The 22,255-nt window shown below is 36.0% G+C and overlaps 1 long non-coding RNA gene across 1 annotated transcript; it reads right to left on the minus strand.

Moving 5' to 3' along the window:
- Positions 1-586: 586 nt before the first annotated feature.
- LOC134477592 (uncharacterized) lies at positions 587-10,687 on the minus strand. The gene is made up of 3 exons (XR_010049601.1): positions 10,593-10,687; positions 1,599-1,798; positions 587-736 (listed from the first exon to the last, which is right to left on the minus strand). It is a non-coding gene; the product is annotated as an uncharacterized LOC134477592 (long non-coding RNA).
- Between the last annotated feature and the right edge of the window lie 11,568 nt (positions 10,688-22,255).

Here is a 22,255-nt window from a genome sequence, read left to right on the forward strand (position 1 = left end):
CCATAAGAAGCTGATGTTTCCCTACATGAGAATTTATACCACTGCTACTACCCTGCTGTAAAGTCCTTGTCCTCCTCAGTGGGTCATATCTTGTCCTGTGAGCACTACAGTTTCCCTAGCCTTAGGGCTTCAGCTGCACTTGCGACCAGGAGAAAGCAGTCTGGTTCAAAGGGCAGGGCCAGGACAGCCTCTGACATCCTTCAGATTCCAGCATAATCCATGGTCCCTGACAGCCCATTCTGATACAGGAAGGGACCAAATGATTGTATTTTGTTTCTTAAATAATAGAAGTTCTTGTTTTCTCAAACTCTTCTGATAAGTATCCAGCATACGATAGCCCAACTGTGAGCAATGGTGGTACTTCATTCAAATTAAATTTATTTTCAAAATTTCAATTCCGGACTTGAAGTATGTTATTGGAAATAAGGGTTATCACATATCACATGACTTTTTGTTGTTGTTGTTGTTGTTGTTGTTGTTGTTAGTCCTGTGGTACAGATGAATAAATGAGACACTTCACTATTACAGAATTTCTCTTGAAAATTGCATTCTCCTCACCTTGTTCTACTCCTCACCTTTTACCCCGTTATCTTCTCCTCAGCTCCCACAGGCTCTGGTTACTCTCCGATTGTTTGATGCATGGCTTCTCTCACTTACATCCTTATTACTCCTTACCAAAGTTCATAGTGTCCTGCCAACAGAAGTCTCCACTTCAAGTTAACTCAGTGTTTTGCTTCTGGCGGAAGAAACATAACAACTTTTATTATTGTGAAATAGAGAAAACAGCTGTCTTCTGAAAAAACCAATGAATTAGAGTTTCTACTGTGTCAGGTTGTGGTTTAAACTAGATGTTAAAAGCTTTAAATTGGGATGATCTGTCTAGCTAACAAATGTGTGTCAAGCATAAAGCCTTGTCATGGCCCCACAGGTCATGCAGTGAAGACTCACTCAACAACCTGTGTGCTATCAGGAAGTGGAACTATCCTCGGGGCAGGAGAATGAAAGGAATTAGGTCACTAGGGGCATGTCAAGAAGAGGGTATCAAGACCAAAGCTTTCCATTCAAATGGAACTTTTGGGAGGTTTCCCCATGGTATTGTTTGGATACCTGATGCCTTCTCAAGAACAGCTAGAAGGCTGGGGTCATCTCTTCACCAGGGTTGTCCAGATATCCTGTTCTCAGAGCAAGTGGCCTTCATTCAGTGTGAGCTCATGGAACCAGGAAATCAGATCTACTAGTTCCCTATATCCCAGGCCCTAAAATCTCGTAGTACTGTCTCCTCTGAGTTCCACTTTTGAAAGGAGCTTAGAGAATTTCTCTATCCTGAATATGAGAACTGTCGGAGAACATACACTATACCACATATAAACATGGACCAGAGAGTCAGGGGTGCAAGATGCAGGTTCAAAGCTGACAAAAGATGGCCAGGGCTGGCTGGTAAAGTACCACATCACACCGAACAAAGTGGTCAGGCCTTAGGAATCCTTACTTTTTCCCCACACTAGCACATGCTGTTAATCTTGAATTGTGCCATGTGAAACATATGGTTGCTCAGAACCAGGGTTTAACCAACACAAATATTTTAAATAAAATTTTACCTTTTAAGAAAAATCATAATCCTAATGGCAGCCGAGGCTTCTGGTAACCACTGTTCTCCTTACAGTTTCTATAATATAGATTTGTTCAGATTCAGCATATGGTGGAGATCAAGCAGTATTTATTTTTGCTCTTGATTTGTTTTATCCTAATTTTCAGTTCCATACTTCGTCACTCAAACAAGATTCCATCTCTTTTGTACCTGTAAAAGAATCCATTACATACATGTTGCACATTTCTCTATGGACTTATCAGTTGATTGACACTTCTGGCCCCCACGAAAGCTTGGTCTTTCTCCCTTTTGAAGAAAGATTTATCTGCCTGTTAATCTATCTTTTACTTTCCTCTTGGAAGTATTTCTACATTTCTCATATAAGAGAAATCATGCAATATTTAAGCTTGTGTATCTGATTTATTTCTCTTAATTGTATGATCAAGGAACACTCATTTTTCTATAAATGATTCTCATTTATGCTTCTTTGTGGCAGAGTAGCTCTTAGTTGTGCATAAAAGTCATGTTTTCTTTATCCGTTCATCTTTGATGGATGTGTAGGCCACTTCCAGGACTTAGGCATCGTGAGCTGTGCTGCTACAGAAATGCATGTGCGGGGGTCACTGTGATACAATGTCTTTAACTGTCTTGGAATACACTGGGAAGGGTAACAACTAAGTCAAGAGCAGTTTCTATTTTTACTTTTGTCATGTAACTCAATACTGTTGTAATAGTAGTTGTAGTAATTTTCATTGTCACTGTGCAAGGTTTCTCATTTTTCCCCCTTCTCTCCAACAATTTCTTTGTCTTTTAGATGAGAGTTATTTTTACTTAAGTGAGGTGAACCTCAGTGCAGTTTTCAGTTTACATTTCCCTTATGATATGTGATGTTTAGCACTTTTACAAGTCCCCGTTGACCACTTGCTTGTCAATTTTTAGAGATGGCTATTTAGCCCTATTTTCCCGTTACTACAAATACCATGCTATGCACTACAACTTTTTACTATATTTTGAAGTCATGAAAGTGACTCCCTTTTCTTTCTATGTTTCTTTCACTGTAGTGGGTTTTTGAAAATTTCTTTCAAATTTTAGACTTGTATTTATTTTTGTGAAGAATGTTATTGGTATTTTGATTGGAATTACATGTAATCTTTAGGAGTAGTATGGGCATTTCAACAACATTGATTATCTTGGACCTTGAATATAGGATATCTTTTAGTTGTTTTATTACATTTATGTAATGAAAAAACTTGTTAAAATTTCATTTTTGCATCACTTATGGTAAACTGCAAAAGTAACAAACCAAAAATAAAAGCTTGATTCCACCTAAAATCTTGGATCAAAAATACAATTAATAATTCCCATCATTTGAGTACTTTTCCACACACAAGTTGTCTACAAAAATTTGTGTTTAGGAACCTTTATTTTGCAGTTGGAAAGGTCTAAAAATTTTAAGGTTAAAAGTTTCTGTTTTCTCTATCCCTTTTGTTTTATCCTTTGCACAGCAGGTAGTTTTGTGAGCAATGCTTTGTTCCTTTGTGCATGCTTTTGCCAACTACTCTAAAAATATTGCTACTGACTAAGAATATATGAAACATTTATCAAGGAAAAACACCATAATTCCTCATAGTGTTATCTTATTTTTTTAATAGTAGAAAGCACATTTTGATTTTCAACAACCAACAGTAGTTAGGTCAGATCTATTGTTCAGGCAGACACTAGCTAAATTTTGCAATTTTCTCTTCTTACATTTGGTTACCTAAAAGAAATTTTTTTCTTCCTCTCCTGGCATTTGTACTAACAAAGCAACTAGAAAGCAGAATCCTCTCCATAACCTGAATATCTCTACTTGACTGTGTTTTGTGTTTAATTATTTTTACATTATTGTTTCCCTTGAATCACTTGAAAGTTCACCCTTGGATCATATGCTACAACCGCAATTAGGGTAGAAGTTATTTTTGGATTCTGTAAAAGCAATCTCTGAATAACCAAGAATATATGAAACTACACAGTTCAAATGGGATGCAGATGATTCATTGGAGAGTGAGTGAAAGAAAGTATTTTGAAAGAAAATACATAAAGTATTTTGAATTTCTGAAACAAGAAACATTTTAGAGACTGACATTATGCCTTTTAATATCATATGCGAAAAGATATTTAATTGAAGCACATCAATCCCCCAAATGACAGCAATGCAGAAACCTGACTAGGTCTTCATTTCTTAAAGGTGAATTCATTGAGCTCAAGGTCAAAGAACAGTTTTCTCAAGGACACCCAGTGATGTGTGCCTCTCTAAGCTGTGATTACTCAGGGTCATTCTGACCCCAATGCCAGGTGACTTCCTTTGTTATCTTAATGATGTAGGTAAGAACTGTGTCCAGTTTTTAAAAGTTCAAACTGAGAATAAGTCACAAAGAAAGCTAATGCTAGGAAGGTCGAAGTCTACTTTAACCTATTTTATATCTATGAATATTAAGCCACAACATAATATTTAATGCAAGATTTTCAAGTTTGTCTGTTGGTATTTAACAGTCATAATTAAAGTTTATTGTTTATATACCATGTTCTGCCTATTGCATACACACACACACACATACTGTAATTGTACCATAACACAGTAAGGTGGGCACTGTTATCATCTTAAACCTGAGAGAGCCAAGGCTCAGGGATAAACTCTGTTACCCAGTGTGACACAGCAAATGACTGTACTCCATACTGAACATAAAACACAAGGGTTTCACACATGCTGGAAATAAGCTATGTCACCCGCTCTGCACATTGAATGTGAGACCAGGTGTCACTATGTTGGACTTTAACTACCATGAGCTACAGTATAAATAATTATTCAAGGAATGGTTTCATCCAATGGTACTTTCCACATGATGCATTAACATGTTTATTTCTGGGCTTAGAATACTCCTCACTTTTCTCTCTAAGTATATATGTTTCGTATGCATTTTAAACGTTTTATTAGTCTTTATTAATTGTTGTATTTCTTAATTTACTTGAAAGCACATAAATGTACCATTAAGTAATAGACTTAAACTGGAAAATTCAAGCTTTTTTCAAGGTATTCTGTTAATGTATTTATTGCACTTCTAAGGAGAACTCACGTTTTGTCAACATTCCAAATCAAGAGTAAAAGTATAAGTAAATTGAAGTTCTGACTTGATAAAGGAAATGCGTGCTCAAGTTGAAGAATTCTGGCAAAGAGACCAATAAGCCTAATGACCATTATGGCAGCACCATAAGAAACCTAGCAGTTTGACAATTTCTAAGAAAATACAACTTTGCAGAATGAAAAAGACTCACCTTATCCTTAGAAAACTGTCATTTTTATCCCTATTCACATTATGCCTTGGTATAGTATGTGGTCAAAAATCTCAGCTGATTTGGGGGGCAGTTCCTGGGTGTCCCTCCATATTCTGTATCTTGGGAAGAAGTCTGGTGTCTGTTTGGTTTGCTTGCCCTGATGTTTTGTTCTTTTTCTCAAAGACTTCTTTTCATCTTCACTTTGCAGCAACTCAGTGTTTTCTTCATTGGTATAGTATCAGTATTTTGGAGAACTCCCACTTAAGAATTCATTCATGCTTTCACTGATTACACGGGAAGTCTACCACACAAACCTCATCCCTGAACATTTGTCTTAACCCTAAGTTTTCCAGTTAAATTGTTTCAGTGTTAGGAATGACAATGAAAAATCAAACTGACCTTGCATATGGGAGGAGCATATAGCAGCTTACCTACAATGGAAAATACAGGATAAAACAGTATCTCCAGGAAACTATTGTAGAAAACTGAATACTGTATAAAATGTTCAATTACTGGGATGAAATATATAAATAGAATTGAAGTTTCAGCCTAAGTACAAATTTACCTATTTTATACCAAAAGGAAATGCGCTGTTCTTTTGTTCTGGGTTTTTCCAGAATTTAGTCTCATCTTCATGTTGGAGATAGTAAGTTTGCTGAAGTCTCCCAAAGAAGCGAATCTCCTCTATCTCTAATGTCAGTGTATGTATTCAAACACAAAGAGATGGAAAAAGGCATGCAACAGAGCAGACAGATAAAAATGCATCAAAAGCACACAAATAGAAAAGGAAAACTTTCCTCAGGAGTATAAGCAGGCATTTTTCAAAGGCTTTCAGAAATAATGCACTTTTAGATCATAACTGTTTACGTTATGTCAACCAAAAGGCTTATTAGGAAATGGAGTCTGGACTATTTAGGGATTCAGTGGTTGGTGTATGCAAAACATACCTGAATAGTTCAGTAAAAGGAAAAAGAGAGGCATTGCTGCAGTGCTGAGTCCAGATAAAATACACCTGAGGTTTATTTCAGTATTACTTAACTTCTCTTTGTGTTGCAAATGGGTGCAAACACAAAAGCAAGCAAACAAAAAACTGAAAGTGAAACCTAAAATTATCATTTCTAAACAGACATCCGTTGGAATGTTTTTCAAGAATCTTTGTTGCATGTTAGCTCTTGATGTGTTCTTTTAGTTATACTTAAGAGGCAGGAAACAAAAATTTGGTGTTTAATTTTCAAGCATGTCATGCCTTAAGAGCATCAAATGTGTTCTCTCTTGTGTATTCCTGGACTCCTGCATCCTGACCTTTTGATGCTGTCATGTTAGCAAAAGGCTTAGGCAGCTTTGCTTTTAGTGTGCAGCTCGGTGAGAAGGATACTTGTGTACTGAAGCTACAGGTTTATAAAACTCATGGTGCATGACAATGACTGGGGTTTCCCATGCTACACCAGGAGTGCACTCAGCTCTATAATGTTTTGCAAAGTTGTGGATTGCTTGACTGAGATCCATGCACTGGTTTTCACTCCCTGAACTAAGATCAAACACTTGTGGCTTAAAATTTCTAAGAAGCCAAGAAAGCTAACAAGTAAAACTAATCTTGGAGTTCTAATTTGTGAATCTGTGCTAGATGACATTCTCTGTCTGGGGAGATTCTAGTAGCTTTGTTTTCAAAGAACATATTTATAACATATGTATATCAAGGAGTCACTTTCAAGGGGTCAGGTCCAATGGAATTTATGAGACAAAATCAATTTTGTCCTCCAAATGACACTGAACATTTGTTTTAACCAATAACTTCAACTTCCCTCTCACTTTTGATGATTAGATGCACTGTGATTATACTTACAATTGCAGAATATTTGTGTAACACTCAAAGACATAATGAATGAGCATGACTAATTCACACAGGTAAGGTACAAGAGGCAGGGCAGATGCTGGGGAAAGAATGAAGCAAAACAAATGAACAAATAAAAAATTTTTTTAGCTTCTAAAATTATGAGAGATAAGAACAGACAAAAGGCTATTTAAAAGAACATTATCCAAGACTACGGCACTGCTCTGGAACTACACTGCTCTTTTGACTGAGTTTCAGTAGTTAAGGTACACACAGTTTCATTCCTCAAATTACTCTCAGGGCTCCATCTGCACAACAACGTCCTATGTGTGTTTTACCATGATGACTGATCCATGGCACTGAAGTACATGAAGGGACAGAGTAAGGACAGTTACTCCAACTGGATAACACAGGACCAGTGAGAAAATGTCATTTGGGGAGAAAATTGTAGGTGCAGCAAGAGAAAGAACTCAACACTGCAGTTAAGGAGCCAATCTCGGAAGTCCTTAAACCGCGGTGTCATTGTCACATTAGTCCAGGGGGCTCCTTGTAGAATGCTTTGAACCTGGCCATTCCCATCACACTCAGGTCCAGTGGGCTCCCCTCAGATGCTGAGGTGCCAAGATTTTGCCCTTCCCACCCTCCACCAGACAAGTACCCCCCCACCTTCCAGCCACTCTCCCAGACAAGCGCATCCTTGATACCTGCTTCTACCCTTTCCATCAGCCCTTCCTATTCACTACTCCCTCCCTGACCACGTGCCTCAGAAATTCTATGTGTCTTACGTATAATTCAAAGGCCGGCTAATTGTTTATTGTACTTCCTGAAATCACATTACACTGTGTGTCTTTTACGGGCATAAATACTTCTCCATTACTGTAGGATAATAATAAACCTTTATTTCCACATATTACTTATGGAAGTATGTCAGAAGGTCTTCATTTGGAAGGTGAGAATTTGAACAGTATGAGAATCCTGAGTAGGTAAGTTGGGATAAGTTGAATATATTACTGAAACAGGCACCTAGTGCCAGCTTGTAACTCTAGGACTCTGGGAGTTTGAGGAAGGGGAATGGCCAGCTGAAGCCCAGCACGGGCAGTTTAGCAACTTAGTGAGATGCCATCTCGAAAAGATAACATCCACCCCAGTGTCTGGCATGAAGTTAGTGGTCTTCAAATATAGCCATTAACCGATGTATTCCAGAGGACTTATCTCAAAATAAGACCATTTTTCTGTCTGTCTTGCTAATTTACTGTGAGATTTTTAAAGTAAGGCAATGTTTCTGAATGCACATGGGAAAAACTTACAAAACAGTTATTCTTGTGTAGCTGTTACTCAGTAGTGGTTGGCTAGGATTAATAGGAGTACTTAAATACAAACACTAGGGAACCATATTATTATCCAAAATTATTTGGTCCTATGAGGAAACAGTCGTGGTAACATTTCTGGGGTGATGAAGAATTCTATTTAGGACCTGCATTGCATAGATATTTTTGTCTAAGCAAAGCTAGAGAAGCCATCATTTCCATATTTGGCCATGGGTCCACAAGATGGTCTGTTGGTCTGTGGTGCTGTGGTAACACTGGGTTTCACTGTGCTCACTGCCTTGGGGGGTAGTTTCCCAGTAAATGTGTCCACAGTGTGGATTTTTCTGTCTGTGAGGAAGAATCTCTCCCACGTATCATGCAATTGCTTGTGGTTTATAGTCGGCCTTGCCGTTCCTTCAGTGGTAGAGGCATCAGGTCAAACCTTGGTTTCAGTTTTGCATGACAGTGTTTTGTTTTCTCTGTTGCTGTGTGTTAAATTCTACCTTATATGTATCTATCAGTCAATCATCTCTATCTGCTATCTGTCTATCTATCTATCTATCTATCTATCTATCTATCTATCTAATCTACGTTTTGTCACTGCTGCTAGAAATTAAATCTAGGGCATCACACATATCAGGCAAACATTGTAACAGTGAGCCACATCTTCTGCCCAGTGACTTCATTTTAATCTGTTTAGTTATATCTGCAAAAAACAAAATCTATTTCCTGGGTCACAATCTAGAGATTAGGGATTAATGTGTGATTTTTCTTTTGAAGACTCAAATCATTTTATAGCAAGTGTTCCCAAAACTTCAACATAGGTTTTCTATGAGAATGAAGCTGTCTTCATACATTATTCCACTGAAGAATACATGAACTTCCAAATACACTTGCCATATGAGGCATTAAAATATCTCAAAACTAGAAAAGCATACTCTATTTTTTGATATACCCAAGTTTTTATATTTCCTCATCACTGTCAGACACACTCTTGATTTTTATTAAGAGATTTAAAGGACATATTTGGGTACGAGGAAGTTTTGCATACATGGAGTGAGAAACTCAGTTATATTGAACATAGTATCTTCACGGTGTAACGCTAGTTAGTATAACTTCCATTCTGTGACCTAATCAAGAAAATTGCTAGCCTGCTATCATGTAATTTTTATAGAAAATTTTAACTCACAGTATTTGTTAAGATACCACAACCTTGTTCTTAATAAATCTGTACTAAAAAATAGAAAGTGTATTGAAAGTATATGGTGAGTCAAGTTTCATTCTTGCTTTCTGTGTCTTCAAGGACAAGCAGAGAATTGAGAATTTGATTAAAGTATGCTGCATGAACCCTAGATAATTTCTAGTTTAGATGTCAGTAGCTAAACACTCAGAAGATTTACAATAACCTTTCTGATTCAGTATTTCTCACATTCCTTCTTTCTTGCCATAGTATGGAATTTAGTGAGTGTCTAAATGTATCTGCACCACAGAAGACTATGCTCATGGATTAAGGTAGCAGTACTTAGATTACAGTGCATCAGTTACAACTTTAACCAAATATTTAGCATATATATTGGACTTAGTATCTATTTCTCTCTTACAATAAATACATGAGACATCACAAGGATAAGAATTACAGGCATGAAAACAAATTAAGATGATTACAATAATTTCCCTACTGCATGAGTAAGTTTTAGTGTAAACCATTTACCTAAATCCCTCTAGCACATGTTTAATAAGTACCAAACTCAGAATGTGGGCCCTTAAACCCCTTCACATCCTCTAAACTATACTAATTCCATTGAATTTTAAATTAGTAATTCAACTAAGGTACAAATGCTAATTTATTTATTTTTAATATACATTAAATTATTATATTTTGTGATGTAAAGCATCATTTTAAACAAATTTATTTTCTAAAAGATCAGAGAGTCATCTGACATGCACCTGACATGAATAGTAGGCTCAGGAGTGAATAACAGTGCCATCTCAGCTGCACTGGCAGCAAGTGTGTCACAATCTTACCTTCTGCTTTCTTTAACTATAAAGCATAGTATTTCACTCTGTCCTCTGTGGTTGTCCTTCTGTTAAAATCTGTGCTAGGTTTCATAGATTCTTTTGTTCCTCAACAAATTATATTCAAGTGACATGTTATAGTAATTGTAATATGGATTGAAGGAAAACTGGAAACCACACTTGTTTGCTCTGCTTTCTAAATTCTGCTGCCTTTACTAACCCAGAGCCTGCAGGACCTATAGAGCTAAATGTGAGGAATGAGCCCAAGCCAGATTTCCACACCCTTTCCAACAAATGCTAATTTAAGTCACTTAGCCACAGAGTGCTGGAGAGACAGTCACCTGCCAAATATTTACTGTCTTTTCCAAGTGAGAACTGATGCTGGGCCAGAGTTTTTTTCTGTGAATAAGCTCAAAATGTCTTGGTCTCTTACATAGTTGAAAGTGAATTCACTGAGGGATGAGACTGATAAACACCACAACAGCAGCACTGACCACACATAGACTTCAGTCCCATGGAGAAAGACTGACCAACTCACCGTGGACTGCGAGGGCGGGCCTGGCATGGGAGTGCTGGGGGAGAAGGCTCATCGAAAGTGCAGATGCCTCATGCAGGGAGTCACTCACACCCTAGCATGAAAAAAATACTATTCATGCAGATGAAACCATACATCTGAATTGCTGAAGGGGAAAGAGGGGAGTCATGGCCCCTCCCTCCACCCTGCCTCTGCTCCCTCCTGGAGCCCAGTGGAGCAGACAGATTAGGAGGACCCCAGGAGCCTGATGCAGTCCACCAGCACTACAGAGGCCAGACTCCTGGAACAGTGTTTATCTATCTATGCATATTATATATACAATATGTTGTAAACACATCGGTAGTGAATAATAAGGGCCAACCTTCATAAAACACATACTGCAGGACCGAAAAGTTCAAGTAAGACTCATTCATTCATAATAGGTGAACCGCAATTTCACAAGAGACAGAAAAATGAAAAAAAAAAAATGAAGCACACCTTTGAATAAATATCCTTAATAAATGTATAAAGAGCATTTTATACTACTACAAAAAATGCATATTATCCTCAGCAGGACGTGGAACTTTCTTCAAAATAGACCTGACATTAGTCAACAAAACTTGCTTGAATAAATATAAAAGATCCAAAACTGCTCCATGTATTCAGTAGCCTATTGTGCATTGAAACTGGAAATCGTTCACAAAAGAAATGAGAAAACAAATGACAATCCACTGAGCACTTAATAATATACTTCCAAGTCATAAAGGAATCATTAAAGACATTAAGGGAAAGAGTTGAACAGTTTGTGAAATCAAATGACACTGCTGGTCCAACACACCAGAACCTCTGGGACAACCTGAGAGTCATTCTAGAGGGAAGTTTACTGCAGTTAGGTTTCACTTTGGAAGAACAGAAAGAGCACCAATAAATAACCTAAAGAGGAACCACAAGACACACAAAAACAAATCCTTCTGGAACATTAGTTTCAGAAAGCCAATAAAAAGTCAGAGTCTCATTAAATTGAGACTCAAAAAAATACAACAAAGCAATGACTCAAAGAACTGGTTCTTTGAAAAAATAAATAAAATAGAAAAATGCTTAGCCGTGCCTACCAAAAGAAAGAAAACACTCACATCAACACAATTAGAGGTGAATAGGCAAAATCACAATGGATACCACCAATATCCAGGATATAGAAAATATGTAAACTTATGCTTAATAAAAAAGGAGAATCTTGAAAAAATGGACAAAATCTTAGACATATGTGAATCACCAGATTTGAACTAAGAAACATAAAATGTCTGATCAATCCAATAGAAAGCAATGAAATTGAGACGGGGATAAAAAAAAAAAAAAGAAGCTTACCAATTAAAAATATCCCAGGATCTGGTGGATTCAATGTTGAAGTCCAGGAGCCCTTCAGGGAGGTTATAACCTGAATCCTCCTTTAACTCTTTAATGCAGTAGAAAAGGAGGTAATGCTTCCTATCCCATTTCTTGAATTTAGTGACCTTCTGACTGTCAAACTAATCAAAGATCAAACAGAAAAAGAAAACTATAGGCTGATATTCTTGATAAGATACTCAAATAAAATATCACAAATTATCAAAAAGATTGTACATCACAGCCAAGTAGGTTTCACCTCAGGGCTGCAATGATGGTTAAATATATGCAGATCAATAAATGTAGTGCATGCAATAAACAGAAACAAGGACAAAAACCACATGAACAGATGTTCAATATAGGAAAAGTATTTTTATGAAATCCAACACCCATTCATGATAAAAACCCCAAATAAAATAGGCATAGAAGAATCTTACCTAAATTTGATAAAATTAATTGAAGGCAAATAAATAATCAAAATCATATTAGTTGGGAAAAATTGAGATCTTTTCCTCTAAAATAAGAAACAAAATCTGAAAAAAAAATGATTCCACTATCACCATAGTCACCATGGTACTTCAAACCATGGTAGGAACAAACAGACAAGGGAAAAATTAAAATAGTTATGTATAGTAAAGAAGGAAGAAACTTATCATTGTTTTTGAAAGATATGGCCTTCTACATAGATCAATCAAACAGATCCATCAAAATACTCTAAGAATCAATAACAAAGTGTAGTAATAGAGGATTCAAAATAAATAGGCAAAAGGTTTCATCATTGATTAACCCCAATAATGAGCCCTTTGAAAAAGAAAACAATACAAATCAAAATAATACTAAGAAAAAATACTTACAAACAAACTTGACTAACAGAGTATAGTCTCTGTAAAAAACTACATCCCTCTGAAAAGGAAAACAAAGAGACCATCAGAAAATGGAAAGTTATTCCCTGTTCCTAGATAGGCAGAAATAATACTGTTAAAATCACCACAGTTCAAAAACTGACATGTAGATTTAATGCCATCCCCAACTAAATAGCTGTGGGATTCATCACAGATCCAGAGAAAATTCAGCTGGTACTAGAGAATATTTAGAATAGTGAAGTTATCTTCAGCAACAAAATCAAAGCAAGAGGCATCATAATAGGCATTATGCATCATAGTAGTATCATACTAGTGATTAAAATAGTATAATATTTGTCCCAAAACATATTGGATCAATGGAGTAGAAAAAAAAAAAAAAAACTCAGAAAAAACTGTGGACACATTCATCCATCTGATCCTTGGAACAAGGAACACATTTATACCCTGAAGGAAAGACAGATTCTAGCCAACAGTGTAGTAGAAACTGACTATCCAGATGCCTGTCTGTTTTACCATGTCCTAAATTAAAATCACTATGTATCAGAGATCTGGTATGAAAGCATGCACAATCTACTAGTAGATAAAATAGGTAAAACTCTCAAAGTCATAAATGTGGAAAAGAACTCCAGCTGCACACACACACACACACACAAAAAAAAAAAAAAAAAAAAAAAAACAAAAAACAAAAAAACAGCTAAGATCAGTAAATGGGATCCCACGAACTTAAAAAGCTTCTTCACAGCAAAACAACAGAGTGAAAGGTAACTTAGAACCTGAGAAAATATTTCGGCAATTAAATCTCAGACTGAAGGAAAGTGTGTAGAATGGGCTGAAAATATTATAATTCTCAAAATAAAAGACCTAAATAAATAAATAAATAAAAGGCCTAACCAAGAAATGGGCAAGTGAGATAATGGACACTTCTCAGAAGAATACATAACCATGGCTGACGGGTACACGGAAACATTCTTCTTCTATGACCATCAGAGACATGCAAATGGGAGTAACATTGAGATGTCACTGTACTCCAGAAAGCAGAGCAGCCTCAGTGAGAAATGCTGGAGAGGACGTGGTAAAGTAGGAGTCTTTCTACACTGCTGGCGGGAATGTAAACTAGCACAGCCATTATGGAAATCAGTATGTGGAGCTTCATAACAACTAAAACTAGAAAGTCCACTAAAACTAGTTATTCCCCTTCTAGGTTTCTGCCTAAAAGCCTCACAGACATCATAGTACAGTGATTCATGCGTACCCATGTGTACAGCGGCAAAATTCATAATAGCTAATTCTAGGAGCAGCCTGTGTGTCCACCAGTGCATGAATGAGTAAAGCAAATGTATCGATTCATTACTGGAATACTACTTAGTTATACAGAAAGATAAGTGGAAGGCATTTCCATGAAAATGGGTGCACCTTGGAAAGGTAATGTTAAAGTGAAGTAAATCACACTCACAAGCTCAAATCTTCTGTTTTCTTCCTCTGCGAGACCCAAAGTACAAATGAAGTTCTGAGCAAAGCCAGACTGATAAAATGATGAGTAAGGTGGCTTTTTTGCAAATTTGAAGGGGACCATGATACTGAGCTGGGAAAGGAGAAGAAGGGGCCTTAACATGATCAGAGGTGTCGCGGGCATGGATGCCTACCCACAAGGAATGTCAATCATGCATCACTAACATCAAATAAAATATGATGATAACAACAATAACAATAAGGAAAATGAAAGGCCATTCAGAGGCAGAGAGAAAGGGGGGAGTAGGGACAGGAAGGGGAATAAAACCAATCCAGATAAGTCACCTCAGGCTGGTGACTCCACTTCTCTCACTCCCATGACCCGAGAGTTAGTAAGATCAGAGGAAAGGGTCAAAAGCTGTGGTCCATAAGAGAGAGCATTTTAAGTTTATATTGCCCTAGGAAGGTAGAGAACAAAGTCCTTGAAACCACTTAAAATGGCTTGTAAATAATTAAAAGAGTGCAAACGTACTCAAGGTGTTTCTGCTTATAAATGAATGTTATCATATGAATATGAATATGGATATAAGAAGGTATGAAATAAGAACATATAAAATAACTTTACATGCACCAAGCTTTTATCTGAACTTTTTGGGGTTCATTTATAGTGTTGGTATCTTTGTTTTTAATGTTTAAAGATTTATTTAGTGTAACCTTCGTAAGTACAGAGATTATTATTTATCCTGTCAAATGACACAGGGTCAACAATACTTGAAATTTGCTAAATATTGAATAATTTTGTAGTTTACTGTTAAATTAATCCAAAATAATGGGTTTTGGCTATAAATTAAATATAATTACAATTTTGCTAATCAATGGAAAGGGAGAATATTTTGAAGACAATAGTACAATTATACTAAGTTGCGTAACATATATATGCAATACACGTACATATATATGCATATGTATACACACACATATATAAACTCTTTTATATTTTAATCTTTGAATTTATTTTACAAATAGTGTGATATCTATTTTTGATCACAGTTATTATGTACATAGTAAATATATATGCACAAATATATGTATATAGACAAAACTGCATTTAAGTATTTTAACATTTTACATTAAATTTTTCTTTTCTTTTCATAAATCTCTAAACTCTGCAAAAGCAAATTTTATGAGCATTATACTTTTGCTTCTAATTTTTTCTTTGAGGGAGCTAAAAGGCTGCAAGAATCTCAACTTCAAATGTCACTCTAATTAAGTAAAAAATCATCTATGAAAATATGTTCACTTATTGTATGTACAAGTACATGCTGCTGTGGAATATGCTGGATTTTTATAAAAGGTTGGTATGTGAACCAAGAGGCAAATATTTAGCATGCATAAATGCAAAATCTTTATGAATTTAATATGCACTTTTTGTGTCTATGCATATAAAGCAAGATAATATTTGCCTCCTAGATTAAACAACATAAATATTACTTATTTTAGCATAAAACTACTTATTCTAATATCTACTATCTTTCAGTATTTTCACTGTTTTAAGCAAAGACAAGTCTGTGGCCTTCAGTGTGCTAAATCTCTGATTAACTAGTACAAGCTGGTAATACATACTGAAACATAAACTTTGATTCAATTTACTATAAATTATTTTTCCTCTTTTCCTTTAAGAAGAGGAAATTTTACAAATTTTGAAAATATACCTCATACACATTTACTTGCAGAATATAAATTACTCAGAAATATACTTCATTGTATCTTTATACACTTTTCATTCACACAGGCCACTTTGAAAAGTTTCATAAAGGAGGATGTCTGTCTGTCTGCCTATTTTAGAATGTTTACCATATGCTAAATGTGTATCATGGGTAATTGGTACATGAACTCACTGCATTTCAGTCTCGAGGATACTTTCCTTCAGTGTTTGGTCAGATGCATTTGTCATTGTCTGCTTTTTTTTCAATGACTAATACTGAAAAATAACATATTTCTATAGAATATTGTTAATTCAATAGGCAAAATACAAAAGGCACAGCTATGACCTAACTTTTGATTGTATATATGATTATTATTTATGAAACCAAGTATGTAGACCTGGTCAAAAACTGCAAGCAATTTCAATTTTCCAGAATCACTCTATCCCACTATTTCCTTCTGGATATCTTCCCAGAAAATCTCAAAACATCCTATTACAGCAATATTTGTGCACCCATGTGTATAGAAGCACAATTTTTAACAGCTATCTTGAAAGCAACCCAAATGCTCTTTGACCAAGAAATGGATAAAAACGATGTGACATTTTTATATAATGGAGTACTACTCAGCCATAAAGAAAGGAAAACTTGAAACCTTTTTAGGTAAACGGGTGTAATGTAAACTACACTCATAAATGAAATAAATCAGATTCGCATGAAAGAGCAAATAAGGTTTAAAATGTACAATAGCTATTATGGAAGAGAAAGAAATCATTCAAAAGAAAACAGGAATGAGGAAGGTGAAAGGCAAAAGACAGTAGGGAAAAGGGAGAAGTGCCAGTCAGATATACTACTAGTGTCTCCCAGTTCATTAAAATGAAGTTTTAGGTAATACTGATTGGAGAACATTTTATGCCTGTATCGTGCACTTTGGATAATTACATTAAAGATAACATGTAACTATGCTACTGTTTTTCTCCTATTATTTTGTTATAAAACTTTACCTTTTTTCCATAAAATAAAAAGAAAGGATAAACATTTCATTGAACGTTATTTGATATTATATCAAGTAGAATACTTTGACATATTTGGAAAAGTCATTTCTCAAGGAAGAAAAACTCCACAACGCTTGAGATCTCATTTTTTTCTGTCTGTGAAATGGGACACTTATGACTCAGAAAGGCTGCTCACAATGGCGCCCTTGAGAGCCACCAGCACCAGAATAGAAAATTCCTTTCCCTGAAGTTCCCAGTGAGCTCTTGTGTAGCAGCTAGCATTACAGGAGGCTGTGATACAACAGACATGCAGAAAGAAACTGCATCTGTAGCTAGGCAAAGTTGGGGTAGGCTGAATTAGAAAGAGTTAATTAGCTTTACTTACTGGGAAGCTTATAACACATTTCCATACATGCATGCGCAACCACAGCCCTTGGACTCACATTCTGAGAATGAAAAGTAGCTTCCATGTGAGATGTGCTGACAGCAGAGAGTGCAGGAAAAGCTGTGTCACATAGAACCTGTTGGTGTGGACCCAGGTTCTGCTTCTGATTCTTATACAGTTGGATAAAATGACTTCCCTTCAGCCTTCATTTTCCCCTAAATGATATAAACTGGTGCATAACTAGCAGGATTTTATCATCCCTGTTACAACTCTTATGCATGGAACTCAATAATAAATGCAATATTAATGTTCCGCCCTGACTTACAGAAATACAAACTTCTACTAAACAAACAGTACCCTTGAATATATAATTTTATTCAATATATCAAACATTCTCTTGGCAATGAAGATTTAACCTTGGTTTGCAAATTAGGTCACATACCTAGTGACACTGACTCTCCAGTATTAAGCTAAGTATAGACCATTCTAGGTAGGGGTATTTTCCTTAAAGATAAATCTGGGCTTTTTTTTTTTTTTTAAGTATAGTGATTGAATAGACATCAGTAGAGTTGGATAGAAATTATGTGTATATTCCACTTTCTAAGTAGATGCAATTAGTTTCCAAGTTTCTTGGATGGATATATTTCCATTGTAATTTGATTCAGGAAGATCACTGCACTCAGTTTTTGTAAGTATATTCCTCGAAGTATTCTTAGAAATCTGTGCATTTTATTTCCAGAATTCTTTCTTCTCTACCACGAAGTAAGCTTTAGTTAAGATGGTGTAGAAAATCAGGGCTATATGACAACAATACATTACAAAATTTCTTTCCACAAATGCTGTAAAGTAGTAATTACACATTAGCTACCTACTATGCAAGCCAAGACTCCAGTCCTCTAGATTTTTCTTCTAGTTCAAAAAGCCCACAAAATTCATAGCTGGAAGGTTGAAGAATACAGTATTGGATCGCAACTACCAAAATCCATTTAAACTATTTGTTGTTTGTGGTAAGGCGAAATGGTGATATTGGGCTTTGGGTTTACAAGTAACAATTGTTAAATATTTACTGTATACCAAATGCTATGTGTATTCATGCAATCTTCATCATTCTGTGAGCTAACCTGAGAAATCAGTCCCATACTGTAGGTGAAAACCGACCTGTAAGAGAAGGTAAGGAATATGTGTCAGGGCCTCCAGAGACAGGGACACGGATGGCTGTGAAGTCTGCTTTCATGTCAAGGAACAGTGTCTCTCTGTCCCCCTTCTTCTCTGTGCACCTGAACAGACAAGGCTGATGACTTTCAGGAAAGGTGTGCGTGGCATAAGGTGGTGCAAATATCAGTGGCATACGGGGGTAGCTGTCGGTGGTCTAATTTTCCGCTGAGGCAGAATGTGGCTGGTCATCCTGCTTCCTCACTGAGGACTAGCTCAGGACAATAGTTCATATAAGAAGCTTCAGTTTGAGGCCTAGCATCTTTGTTATTCACCACTTATGATGCAAGCCACTTCTCATTTCCACTCCAGAGGCCCAGGGCTCTCCTACCCAAACACGCACAAAGAAAATGGGGGTTGGGGTATTGGTTACTTTCTATTAGGGCTGAGCTTGGAGGGTTCTTTTAATTCTGAAAGAAGATAGCTGAGCATACAGTTGCAATGCCCAAAACAAGTTGTGGTAGGAGACAATTATGTGCAATTAGATCATGTTTTGTAAGAGTCAACTTAAAACCAGCTCCACTATTAGGAACTTGAGAGCGTGACTGATGGCCTTTCAATAGAAAAACCCTTCTTTGACAAAAATGCCTCCATTTCCCTTATTCTCCAATCCCATTGTACATGCACATCCCTAGTTTTAAGATTGTAATGTTCCTGGAAAATTCTGCCCACTTACGGGCCATTTGATGACTTCTATGCCCCTAAAAGTCTTTAGGTAAGAACTGTAGAAGACCACCTGGATGGCTTTCCTTGAATACACAGCAGTTGCCTCCACTGTAGCTAAACCTGGCCCCATCTCCAAGGACTGATATGTGCAGAGCTGGCTAAGCTGTTTCCTTTTCCTTCACTTGGCTCTAAGCAATGTGAATAGGGCCGGTTGAGGTGCTGATGCATAATCTTTGAAGCCAATCCACAGTTGAATGTTTCCCCAGCCCAGTGTCTCCATAAATGGTTGAGCCCAGAGGGTTTGCCGAGCCAGTGCTTCAGGGCTTTCAGGGCTATCGTGGGTTCAAGCCTCATGATAAAGGGTATGACTTCCCAGGGCACAAAATTCACATATCAGAAACTGAAGTAACAGCCTCCTAAACATTAAAGGCCACCTCAGTTGTGTGGTGAGGACTGACCTTTCTGCATACTCTCCTCTCTGCATATTACCAAGGTGTTTCCTGGCCTTCCAGCTAGCTCAGCTCACAGTACTCATGCATTTCCCACCATTCTCACAGTCACTCATCCTTTAGCCAATCCTTTCTTCCTGAATTAATAAAATACAGGTTAGGCCCCGGGTCATGGGCTTTGTTCTGTGAACCCTCGTCTGGACCAGACTCAGGACCCCAGTGTTTTAATGGCTTCATTCTCACCATGAGTTGCACCAGAGGTGCTAGACTGGAATTAATTTGTCTGGATTCCAATATCATTTCCATGAGATTACATATATAAACTTTCCAGACCACAAAAAGGCTGTAAAAATGACTTCTATAAGAATATCTTTTATTGCAGATTATTTACTATAATGTGCTCCTGAACACTGATTTCTCAGTCCTCTACATTCTCATACTTGGTATTAGTATGCTACCCCGAGCACTCAAGATATGTATTAGAGGTGGCATTTGTAACTAATGTTTCTCTTCACAAGTTCTGTCTCTACTAGTTACTAGGTTTGAGATCATGTGTAAATTTCTTACTTTTCCTAAATCTGTTTATTTTCCTCTCAATTTAAGATTGTCACTGTAGTATGTTAAGATAGTTTTGAAGATAAAATGTGAAAAACATAGGAACTTGCTGTAAGCATTTCAAAGAGCTAAAATAATATTTAGGAGTGTATTAAACTAAAATGAGAGTGCCTATACTTTTGATATTATCAATAGCTCATATCTCAACTTTTTTACGTAAATTGGTATCATGACGAAGACATCGCATAGTTTGATGGTGAACTCGTAAATTCAAGCTCCAGTAAAATCATTTTTATTGTAGAAGAGTAGAGATGATTCACTTTCACTGATAAAAGAGATTTATAATAAAATGTTACATTGGCTTATTGTGTGAAATACATGACAGACCATTTGGCAAATGCCTAGGACATGCATCAATGAGTGTCAGAGGATGCTGATGAATGGATTAATATGCTGTGTTTCTTTTTTGAGTATCTATGCTCATCATCAAAAATGCTAATATTAATGATTATAATTATTGAGCAATCAATAACAAATACCTAGGACAGGAAAGATATTTGAGAATTATGCCAAATTTTAGCTTTGTATCACATAAAATAATCACCAAGATATACCAAACCATTCTGTAAGTGTTAAGAAAAAATGCAAACTACACTCTCAGAGTTGTCATCCAGATGAATGTGAAGGTGGGTGATGATTTTGTTAGAGTTTAATGAGCAGAGTAACTAAGTGGATAACGTATGCATCTGTATTGTCAATGTGATAAAAGTCTCTAAAAAACTTAAAAGAAAAACATTTTTATGAATCACAACCAAGTTAGATTTATTCCAGGTATACAAGGCTAGTAAGACATTTGCAAATGTAAATAATTCAAGACAGTACAATCTGCGCTATATTCACAGATATGTAAACATTTACACTAATTTACATATAATTACATTTGTATTGGTGTTATGTGAATTAGAGGAATATAAATTAAAAATGACAAATGATAATTCTTATTCAAATGTGCTATTTAAATTAATTAAGCTTATGGGTACAATGTAAATATATACGAGGATCATTTTCACCATCGGGATTCTGTTCATCACATATGAGTTTTAATTTTTTTTTTCATTCCTCTACCCTCCCTTCAACATCACTTCCCATTTTTACTTTCACAAGTTTTGTTTCCATTATTTTCCTTCTTATTTCATTTTTTTTTTATTTTTTACTTTTCCTTCTCCCCTCATCCCCACAGTTCCTCTTCCCATTTCAAAATTTTCTTGCTATTTTACAATATGTATTATACATTTTGGTCTTTGTTTACACTTTGGGTTATTAATACCTGAGAAACAAAGCAATATTTGTGTGTGTATTCAATTTATTTCACTTAAGATTATGGTCTTAAGGTGCATTCATTTTTATAGAAACGTCTCACATTGTTGCTCTTTTATGGATGCATAGTAATCCACTGTAAGAAAAAAATTCACATCTTCTTTATCCATTCATTTTTTGATGGGCATTAGGGCTGTTTCCAAGGTTTAATTATTACAAATTTTGCTGCTATAAACGTGGATGCACATATATCACTGTGGTATAATGTTTTAAATCTTTTAGGAAGGTACCAATAAGGGGACTAGTGGTCAAATGGAACTCTAATCCTGGTTTTTTGAGGAATTCCCACAGTGGTTGCCCCAATCTACACTTCTACCAATTGTGAAGAAAGCTTCGTTTTTCCCCCACAGCCTAACAACATTTATTATTGGTTGATTGCTTGATAATAGCTATTCTTTCCAAAGTAAGTGTAATCTCAACATTATTTTAATTTGATTATTTTAATCCCTGAATGATCAGGGATATTAAACATTTTTTCATATATTTACTTGCCATTTTTACTTCTTCATCTGAGACGTGTATATTTATTTCAGATGTTTATTTTTGATTGGGTCTTTATATATATATGCTTTTTGTATATTTTATATATTCTGGGTATCAATCCTTTGTCTGAGGAGCAGTTGAAAAAAAGGTTTCTCAGTTCAATGAGT

This window comes from Cavia porcellus, unplaced genomic scaffold (assembly GCF_034190915.1).
Source record: "Cavia porcellus strain 051 isolate PalLab524CR breed Dunkin Hartley unplaced genomic scaffold, mCavPor4.1 scaffold_9, whole genome shotgun sequence".
In the NCBI taxonomy this organism is placed as follows: domain Eukaryota; kingdom Metazoa; phylum Chordata; class Mammalia; order Rodentia; family Caviidae; genus Cavia; species Cavia porcellus.